At 38.1% G+C, this 11358-nt stretch overlaps 1 non-coding gene across 1 annotated transcript; it reads left to right on the forward strand.

The window, feature by feature from the left end:
• Positions 1-3026: 3026 nt before the first annotated feature.
• Positions 3027-3099, forward strand: TRNAG-UCC (transfer RNA glycine (anticodon UCC)). Its single transcript has one exon. It is a non-coding gene; the product is annotated as a tRNA-Gly (tRNA).
• The last annotated feature ends 8259 nt before the right edge of the window (positions 3100-11358 follow it).

Below are 11358 nucleotides of genomic sequence, written 5' to 3' on the forward strand. Positions count from 1 at the left end.
AAGAGACCTCAGGCTCAATTCTGAATACAGCATGGACAAGTGGAAATTTATAGCCAGGGAACAGGATGAGGGTCAGTGGATGAAAAATTCTCAGAGGAAACATCAGGGGTAAGTGTGGTTCTGGCTAAATCAACCTAACAGGATTCTTGTTGAAGGCAGGCCAGCATGATCTGTCATCACTTGGGGGATGGTGGATGATGAGGAGCCTGATCAGATATCAAGAGTGATCAGATGTCAAGTGTGGAGGGTTCTAGTTCAACTGACTTAGCAGAGTTCTTGCTATAACTAGATTTCATAATAAGTGCACAGATAGACCTAGGAGATGGTTCAAGAATCTGACTAAAGTTTGGTCAGGCAAAGAATCTTTGTCACAGGATTGTTGGCATTTGGGCAAAGCAAGACCTTGGGGTTAATTAAACTAATGTGCTATGAATGACCCAATTCAGAGACTTCTGGAGGCAAATTATACATTTTCATTAGCAGTCCAAAAGGATGCCCCAAGTAACAAGGGTTGGTAGTGGGGCAGTGGTCTCATGAAGATGCAAGCAAGGCTATACTAATAAATTATTGACTCCAGAGGGTTTTGGCCATATCCGTTGAGTTAACAGAACAAAACCTGGGGAACATTAGTGAGTAATGCTTCTTTCCCACTCATCCATTTTTCAAGAGGAGAGATTTTCCCTAAATATTCTTGGCTTCTTGCCTTACCTCTTATTTATCTCCTGGAAAGGTGGAGCAAAATAGCTGATCAGAGAATTTATTGCCGCTTAGCTCCAAATTAACACTTTGTTGCCTGATCTGTGAGAAGAGATCTTTCTTTTTAAACATTTTTTCTTTCACCAGCTAGCATGATGTTTAGTTTCGTCATTAGCGGGTGCTGGAGAAACAATGCAGCAGGAAGGAGTTCTTGGTTCGAGTGTGGCTCTCTCTCCAAGTTCCTGAAAATAGGCTCTCTTCTCTACTGCTTGGTTCCATAGTTTTCTCCAGTACAAAGTGCCTTTCTGGCACAGCTTTCTCCAGCATTTGGCCACCATGTTTTCTCTAGTTCTTTACTCAGTCACAGACATCATAGCCGAGCTCTTCAAACAAATGTGTCTGTGTCCCAGCCAGGGCTCTACTCCCTATACCCTTTCTAAAGCCCTACAAATGCACACTTGGGGCCCTCATGCAGCCCGCCATCTAGCAAGCCAGTACCTGGCCTTTATCAGCTGACAGCTACCAGGAACTGTCCTGGCCCAAGCCCTTCATGGATATATGCTAGGTACCTACAAAGGGAGGCCTCTATAGCTCCACATTCCAGTAATGTCCATAGTGATGCCCTAATTCCCTCTACATGTCTATCAGCTTCTGCTCATCTCACTGTCTGGTGTAAATCATATCTGGGGTCTGAGTAACTCAGCAAACTTCTCTGCTATCGTTGGTCTTTCATGAAGTATGAACCCCTCCCCTTCCAAGTTGGTCCTTCCTTAGGTACACTGCCTCAGCCCCAGAAACCCTTGAGTCCCTTTCCGTCTCAACAGTATATAAAAAGAGCTCTATATAATTACTATTATTGCTTAATAATTCTTTATATTAAACTTCTCTGTTTCAGTTACTGTGTAGTTTCCTGTCTTCTGATTAAACCTAGACTGCCCTGGCCCTGCTTCTTTTCTCTTCTGCTGTGGAATCTGCCTGTCTGCATAGAGCACAAAGCATGCATTCCCTAGGTCACGCCTTGGGACTGGGTATTAAGAGTCTGTTTTTTTTCTACTGTCATGATTTACTAAGCCAGTCTATTTATTTCTGGAGTCCAGTCAGGAATCTCATTGGACTCCCACATAAACCATCCTCCAATTTGCCTTTATCTACAATAAAGGCAATATTTAGCTTCCATATGTCTTAACACTTTGTCCCAAATCTCAGTTGAATAACAATTCATGGGAGGAAATGGGGTGATATATACTTGGCCTCTTCAGAAGTCCCAGCACATGTCACATGATATAAAAATGTTACAGACTATCCTATGCTTTTATGATCTTGCTTATAGTAATTTCCATAAATAGCTTTTGGGAGAAGAAAAATCCAGACTTGCCACAACATGATCTATAAGAATGAATGAGAAAACCCCATGCTCACTTTCCAGACCAAGGGGACTTAATACTTGGACCCAAGATAGTAGAAACCACGGAAGAAAAGTTTCTATTAGGCAGCAGTGGGATGGACATAACTGGAAGTGTTAAGAGAGGGGACTGAAAATGATTAGTGAGCATTTCCTACTATACTCAAGCCTCCAGTCCAGTTGTCACACCCACATTTTGCTCACTCACTCAGCCCCCTCAAAAGGTTGACTCAGATTAAGAAGCTAGTGGAGGTTTGAGTTCAAGATGTTGACATAAGAGGCTCCTTAATATACCCCCTCCCACAGACACACCAAATCTACAGCCACCTATGGAATAATTCCCTCTGAAAGAAATCCAGAAACGAGCTGAGTGACTCCTACATATCAGGAAAATGAGAAAAAATTCACAGTGAAACAGGTAGGAAAGTCTGAGACACAAACTCGCCATAAAACCCACTGCTGGCACAGTGACACACAGTCAAGAGAGAACCCAACTCCCAGCTTCTCCCTGAGGGGTAAAAGGTTTGGACCACATATCTGGCACCCTAACTTTTAAGAATTCCACCTGAGAGACAGACCCCCAAAATACCTAGGTCTGTAAGCCAATGAGATGTGTCCACAAGACTCACAAGGCTATAGTGAACTAAGAAACAGTTCTTAACAGTCTTGTGAAGAATCACTGTGGCTATTCTCCCAGGGCTTGGTGCAGAAGCAGCAGACTAATTTTGTCTTTTAACCTTCATAGTAGATTTATAAGTGATTAACCCACCACCATTACAACACTAGATTATTCTGAACTTAACTAAATAGTTACCTTTACCAGTGAGATTTATACTTTCATATGTTTTCCTGTTACTAAATAGCACCCTTTCTTTCATCTTAAAGAAGTTGGTCAGACAGCAGCTTTTAAAGTATGCAAATATAAACTTCCCTGGTGGTCCACTGGTTAAGACTCTGCACTTCCATTGCAGGGGGCACAGGTTCGATCCCTGGTCAGGGAACTAAAGACTCCGCATGCCCCGTGGTATGGCCAAAAAATTAAAATTTAAAAAAAAAGTATGCAGATATATCTCTTCTGGGGAAGACTAGGAGATGGGTGTTTCTGTCTGCTCCCTCTGTATTAGCCCCTGGAGGAATAGCCAGTTAAGAACTGCTTAGTTTTGTTTTGGTTTTTTGCTACCATCCCGTTGAACCCATGAACAAAAGCACCACTGGCCACCAGAGTCAGGCTATAAGGAATGTGTCCTCTGGACAGCAACCACCATAACCGGGGTGCCAGACTTGTGCACAAGCTCCTTTCATGAAGACTCCAGCATGCAGGCGCAGAGGGAGAGCATAAAGATGGGGCCAACTGGTGTCCTGGTCTCTGGGGAGAACTGCAGTTAGCCCCTATATATGTGTTAAATTAGAAGCATACCCCTCAGGCCGTAGCTTTTAAGATGAGCAAATAGACCTCTTTCACTGAAAGACTGGAGTTTCAAATAAACAACCTAACTTCACACCTCAAGAAACCAGAAGAAGAAGAACAAATTAAGCCCAAAGTTAACAGAAAGAAGGAAATAATAAAGATCAGAGTAAATAAATAAAGACCAGAAAAACAATAGGAAATATCAATAAAACCAATAGCTGATTTTTCAAAAACAACCAAAATTGACAAACCTTTAGCTATACAAAGAAAAAAGAGAAGACTCAAATAAATAAATAATAATAGAGATGTTAGAACTGATACTACAGAAATACATAGGATCATAAGAGACTGCTATGAATATGCCAACAAAGTGAGATAATCTAGAAGAAGTGAACAAATTCCTAGAAACACACAACCTACCCAGACTGTACTGGGGGGCTTCCCTAGTTGCGCAGTGGTTAAGAATCTGCCTGCCAATGCAGGGGACACAGGTTCTGGTCCAGGAAGATCCCACATGCCGCAGAGCAACTAAGCCTGTGCACCACAACTACGGAGCCTGGGCTCTAGAGCCCATGAGCCACAACTACTGAAGCCTGCGTGCCCCAACTACTGAGCCTGTGTGCCTAGACCCTGTACTCTGCAACAAGAGAAGCCACCACAATGAGAAGCCCTCTCACAGAAACAAAGAGTAGCCCCCACTCGCCGCAACTAGAGAAAGCCTGTGCACAGAAACGAAGACAGAATGCAGCCAATAAGTAAATAAATAAATAAATAAAATCTATAAAAAGACTATATTAGGAAGCAATAGAAAATCTGAACAGGCCAACAATGAGTAAAAAAAAGTGAATCAGTTATTAAAAACCTCCCAACACAGAGAACCCCAGGACCAGATGGTTTCACTGGCAAATTCTACCAAACATTTAAAGAATTAATGACAACTGTTCTCAAACTCTTCCCCAAAACTGAAGAGGAAGAATATTTCCAAACTCATTTTACCACATCAGCATTAACCTAATACCAAAGCCAGAAAAGGACAAAAAAGAAAACTATAGATCAATATCCCTGATGAATGTAAATGCAAAACTTCTCAACAAAATATTAGTAAACTGAATTCAAGAACACATTAAAGGTTTAAACATCATGACCAAGTGGAATTTATCCCTGGAATGGAAGGATGGTTCAACATTCACTAGTCAATAAATATGATACTCCACAATAATAGAATAAAAGTTTAAAATCACATGATCATCTCAATAGATGTAGAAAAATCATCTGACAAAATACAATGTCCTTTCATGATAAAAACTCTCAAGAGGGGGCTTCCCTGGTGGTGCAGTGGTTAAGAATCTGCCTGCCAATGTGGGAGACACGGGTTCGAGCCTTGGTCCAGGAAGATCCCACATGCCGCAGAGCAACTAAGCCCGTGTGCCACAACTACTGAGCCTGTGTTCTACCACCCATGAACCACAACTACTGAGCCCGCATGCCACAACCACTGAAGCCTGTGCTCCTGGAGCCCATGCTCTGCAACAAGAGAAGCCACCACAATGAGCAGCTCACGCACCACAATGAAGAGTAGCCCCCGCTCGCCACAACTAGAGAACGCCCATGGGCAGCAATGAAGACCCAACACAGCCAAAAATAAATAAGTTAGTAAATAAATAAAATTTTAAAAATATGTTAAAACCCTCAAGAGATTGGGTATAGAGGGACTATACCTCAACATAATAAAGGACATATATGACAAAACCACAGCTAACATCATACTCCACAGTGAAAAATTCAAAGTTTTCCCCTATGATCAGGAACAAGACAAGGATGCCCACTCTCACCACTTCTATTCAATATAGTACTGGAAGTCCTAGCTAGAGCAATTAGGTAAGACAAAGAAATAAAAGGCATCCAAGTCAGAAAAAAAGTAGTAAAAGGGTTTATTTGTAGATTATATGATTTCTATATATAGAAAATCCCAGATTCAACCAAAAAAACTGTTGGTACTAATCAACAAATTCAGTAAGGTTGCAGGGTATAAAATCAAACAGAAATCAGTTGCATTTCTATACAATATCCATGAAACACTTGAAAAAGAAATATCCCATTCACAATAGTATCAAAACCAATAAATATCTAGAATTAAATTTAACCAAGGAAGTGAAAGATCTCTACAATAAAAACTATAAGACTTTGTTGAAAGAAATTGAAGAAGACACAAACAAATGGAAAGACATCTTGTATTCATAGATTGGAAAAATTAATGTTAAAATTCCATACTACCCAAAGCCATATATAGATTCAATGCAATCCATATCAAAATTCCAGTGGCATCTTTCACAGAAATAGGAAAAACAATCCTAAATTTTGTAGGGAATCACAAAAGACCCCAAATTGTCAACACAATACAAGAAAGAAGAACAAAGCCAGAGGCATCATATCCCCTGATTTCAAACTATACTACAAAGCTATAGTATAAAACAGTATGCTAGTGGCATAAAGAGAGATACATAGCCCAGTGGAACAGAATAGAGAGCACAGAATTAAACCCCAACATATATGGTCAACTAATATTCAACAAGGGAGCCAAGCACCCTTGGTTTGGAATGGGGAAAAGGATAGTCTCTTCAACAGATGGTATTGGGAAAACTAGAAAACAACATGCGGAAAAATGAAATTGGATCTCTGTCATACATGACTAACAAAAATTAACTAGAAATGAATGGAAGACTTAAACATAAGACTTGATACAATAAAATGCCTAGAAGAAAACATGTAGAAGAGGTTGGTCTTGGTAATCAGTTTTTTGGATAGGACACCAAAAGCAAAGGCAACAAGCAAAAATCAACAAGTGGGACCACATCAAATTTAAAAGCTTCTGCATAGCAAAAGAAACAAACAAAATGAACAGCAACCTAAAGAATGGGAGAAAATATCTGCAAATCATATATCTGATAAGGAGTTAATATCCAAAATATATAAGGAATTCATACTACTCAATAGCAAATAAAACAAACCATCTGATTAAGGAAATGGGCAGAGGAACTACATAGACATTTTTCTAAAGAAGGAATCCAAATGGCTAACAGGTACCTGAAAAGATGCTCAACACCACTAATCATCAGGAAAATGCAAATGAAAACCACATTGACACATCACCTCACACTTGTTACAATGGCTATCATAAAGAAGACAAGAGATAACAAGTGTTGACAAGGATGTGGAGAAAGGAACCTCTTACACACTGTTGGTAGGAATGTAAATTTGTTCAGCCACTAAGGAAAACAATATGGAAGTTCCTCAAGAAGTTAAAAATAGGGCTTCCCTGGTGGTTGAGAGTCCGCCTGCTGATGCAGGGGACACAGGTTCGTGCCCCGGTCCGGGAAGATCCCACATGCTGTGGAGCAGCTGGGCCCGTGAGCCATGGCCGCTGAGCCTGTGCGTCCGGAGCCTGTGCTCTGCAGCGGGAGAGGCCACAACAGTGAGAGGCCCACGAACCACAAAAAAAAAAAAAGTTAAAACTAGAACTACTATATGATCCAACAATCCCACTTCTGGGTATATACCCAAAGATAATGAAAACAGGATACTGAAGAGATATACGCACTCCCATGTTTATTGCATCATTATTCACAATAGCCAAGGTATGGAAACAACCTAATTTCTCTTCAACAGTGAATGGATAAAAAAGATGTGAGATATATATATATGTATCTACATAAACACACACACACACACACACACACACACACACACACAGTGGAATATTATTCAGCCATGAGAAAGAAGGAAATCCTACCATTTTCACAACATGGATGGACCTTGAGGACTTTATGCTAAGCGAGAAAAATCAGAGAGAAAAAGACAAATACTGTATGTTATCACTTATATATGGAATCTAAAAAAAGCCAAATTCATAAGAACAAAGAGTAAAATGGTGGTTACCAGGGGCTGGGGGCATAGGAGAGAGATTAAGGATACAAACTTGCAACTAGTAGATAAATAAGTCCTGGTGATCACTGGATCACCATTAGCACAATACATTAGCACAGTACAGTGATTATATGCAACAAATTTGTATTATAAACATCACACCAGCTAACAGACTAGCTCTTAATAATTCCCACCACAAAAACGAAATGATAATTATGTGACATGATAGAGGTGCTAGCTAATGCAACAATGGCAATCATATTGCAATATATGAATGTATCAAATCATCATGTTGTATACCTTAAACTTATACAATGTCATATATCAAATATAATTCAATGTAAAAAAGAAATTAAATTCACAGTTTAAAAATTCCAAAAAGAGAAAATTCCAGCCCAGATGGTTTTGCTATTGAAGTCCACCAAATAGTTAAAGAATACGTAATGGGAATTCTACATAATCTCTTCCAAAAAAACAGAAGGGAAAATGTCCTAACTCATTTTATGAGGCTAGCATTACTCTGATACCAAAACCAAACAAAGACAGTACAAAAAAAAAAAAGTAAAAGCACAGACCAATACCCTTGTTTAACATAGACACAAATCTGCTCAACAAAAAGTTAGCAAATCACAACCAGGAATACAGTATGTATCATAAGCAAGTTGGGTTTATCCCAGGAATGCAAAGCTGGTTTAATATTCAGAAATCAATTAATGTAATCCACCATATTAAACTACAAAAAAGAAAAACCATACGATCATATCAACTTATGCAGAAAAAGCATTTGACAAAATTTAAGGTCTATTCATAATAGAAACTCTTAGCAACCTAGGAGTAGAAATGACTTTTCTTAACCTAATAGAGGACCTAACACTAGTGGTTAAAGATTGAATGCCTTCTCTCCCAGATCAGGGATAAGACAATGATGTCCACTCTCATTGCTCCTATTCAACATCATACTGGATGTCCTAGCCAGTAAAATAATAATAATACCCCAATGTTCACTGCAGCACTATTTACAATAGCCAGGACATGGAAACAACCTAGATGTCCATCAACAGAGGAATGGATAAAGAAGATGTGATACATATATACAATGGAATATTACTCAGCCATAAAAAGGAACGAAATTGGGTCATTTGTAGAGATGTGGGTGGACCGAGAGTCTGTCATACAGAGTGAAGTAAGTCAGAAAGAGAAAAACAAATATTGTATATTAACACATATATGTGGAATCTAGAAACATGGTACAGATGAACCTACTTCCAGGGCAGGAATAGAGACGCAGAAGTAGAGAATGGACATGTGGACACAGGGAGGAAGGGGAGGGTGGGACGAATTGGGAGATTAGGATTGACATATATACACTACCATGTGTAAATAGATAGCTAGTTGGAACCTGCTATAAAGCACAGGAAGCTCAATTCGGTGCTCTGTGATGACCTAGATGGGTGGGATGGGGTGGTGGGAGAGAGGTCCAAGAGGGAGGGGATATATGCATATATATATAGCTGATTCACTTCATTGTACAACAGAAACTAACACAACATTGTCAAGCAATTATACTCCAATAATAATAATAATGATAATAATAACAGTAATGATAACAATATGAAGAAGGAGAAGGAGAAGAAGCAGCAGAAACAGAAGCAGCATACTGTGGAACACAGTATGGTGGTTCATCAAAAAACTTAAACATTTAATTACCATATGATCCAGTAATTCCACTTCTAGGTATACCCACCAATTAATTGAAAGCAGGGTTTCAAAGAGATGTTTGTATACCATGTTCACAGCAGCATTACTCACAACAACCAGAAGATGGAAACAACCCACATGTCCTTCAAGAGATAAACGGATAAACAAAATACGGTATAAACATACAGTGAAATATTATTCAGCCTTCAAAAGGAATGAAATTCTAATACAGGCTACAACATGGGTGAAACATGAAAGCATTATATACTAAGTTAAATAAGCCAGGCACAAAAGAACAAATATTGTATGGTTCTACTTATATGAGGTACCTAGAATAGTCAGATTCATAGAGACAGAAAGTAGTATAGTGGTTACCAGAAGGGAGGGGTGATCACTAATTATTGTTTTGTGTGTACAGTTTCAGGTTAGGATGATGAAAAAGTTCTGGAGATGGATAGTGGTGGTGGTTGGACAACAATGTGAATGTACTAATGCCACTAAACTATACATTTAAAATGATTAAAATGGTAAATTTTATCTTATGCATAATTTATCACATACACAAAAAAGATAGGCCTAGCATGGAAACAAATCTGTTGGTCATGAGTCAGTAAATGTTGCTGAAGCCATCATAGTGGGATATAGTTGCTCAAAAAGAAAAAAATTACAGATTTAGAGAAGATGGTCAATAACAGAATCCTGACTTTAAGAAGGCAAGTGGAAAACAATTCACTAATGTTTTTGTTGCTGTTATTATTTGTTTTAGTGATCAGAGGATTAGAATTAGAAAAATGAAAGAGAAGTTTGAAGGAAGTCAAGGAAATTGTCAAGAATGGGGTTGTGATACCTTTCTGAAAAGAAATGTGATGAACACAAAGATCTTGGATATGCATCATCATAACTAGATCTGTAGGATAAAATCCCAGAGGTGGGATTGATCAAAGGATAAATGCAATTGGAATCTTGAAAGATGCTGCCAAATTGCCTTCCAAATAGTTTGTACCAATCAGCAGTCCCTCTAACAAGGTAAGTTTTCAAATTTTGGGAATATTTGCCATTCAAGTCTATAAGAAACAGTATCTCTACATAGTTTTAATGGCATTTATCTTCTTATGAATGAGGTTGAGTGTATTTTCGTATACTTGAGAACAATATGTAGACTCTGTTCTGAGTATTTTTTGTTAATCTCGTTCTGTTTTTATTGGGTTGTTAGTCTTTAATCAATATTTTGAGTGCTCCTTATATACTAGGGAGATTAGCTATTTGTTTGTAACAAAAATGCAAATTTTTTCCAGCTTGTCACTTTAAGTTTTTTTTTTTTTTCATGTAGTAGCAATGATCAATCTTTTACATCTTGGTTTTGGGATTTTGAAGTTAGGAAGGCCTTCCTCATTCCATGGTTATAAATTAATTTAAGTTTTCAGTCTTTGTAATTTATTTATTTTTTGTTTAAGTTTTAAGTTTTGACCCATTTGGAGTTAACTCTGGATTCAGTACATGGCATAATCTATTTTCTTTTTTCCAGAAAGGCTAACAAATTGTTCCTATTACCATTATTGAAAAGTCCATTTTTTCCAACTGATTTGAGATGCCCCATTCACCAGACACTAAAATTCTTTATTTGGTTCCATTTTTGATTCTCTGTTCTGTTCCACTGGTCTGTCCAGTCAGATAACAAGCCCGCATTATTTCAAATCTTGAAGTTTTAGGGTATGTTTTGTGATCTGGTAAGACTAGCCCCAACTACCTCCCACTGCCTTTTTTTCCCCCAGATATACTGTCTATTCCTACCTTTGTCATTCCACTTGAACTTTAGAATAACCCCTATTTAGAAAAATATATTCTTTTCAATGGGATCATATTAAATTCATAAATTAATTTTAAATGACATGTTTATGATATTAAAGATTTCTCTTCAAGAATATAGTATAACTTTTCATTTAATTCTGTGTCCTTCATAGTGTTTAAGTTTTTTATGTAGGTTTTATTTATTTCTTGCTAAGATAATTCTTAAGCATTTTATCCTATTCCAAGGTTTTGTTTGTACATATGAAGTTTATTTACACGAATTTTATACCCAACAACCTTATTTTCTCCTTTTATTTAAAACTACATTAAAAGTAACTGTAGTAAAATTCTTGGAGAAAGTATCTTTGCAATTAGAAGCAATTTATTTCTAACCTAACAAAATCCACCTGGCCTGGGGGGGGGGGGGGAGACCAAGAAAAAA

This window comes from Lipotes vexillifer, unplaced genomic scaffold (assembly GCF_000442215.2).
Source record: "Lipotes vexillifer unplaced genomic scaffold, Lipotes_vexillifer_v1.1 scaffold182, whole genome shotgun sequence".
Taxonomy (NCBI): Eukaryota; Metazoa; Chordata; class Mammalia; order Artiodactyla; family Lipotidae; genus Lipotes; species Lipotes vexillifer.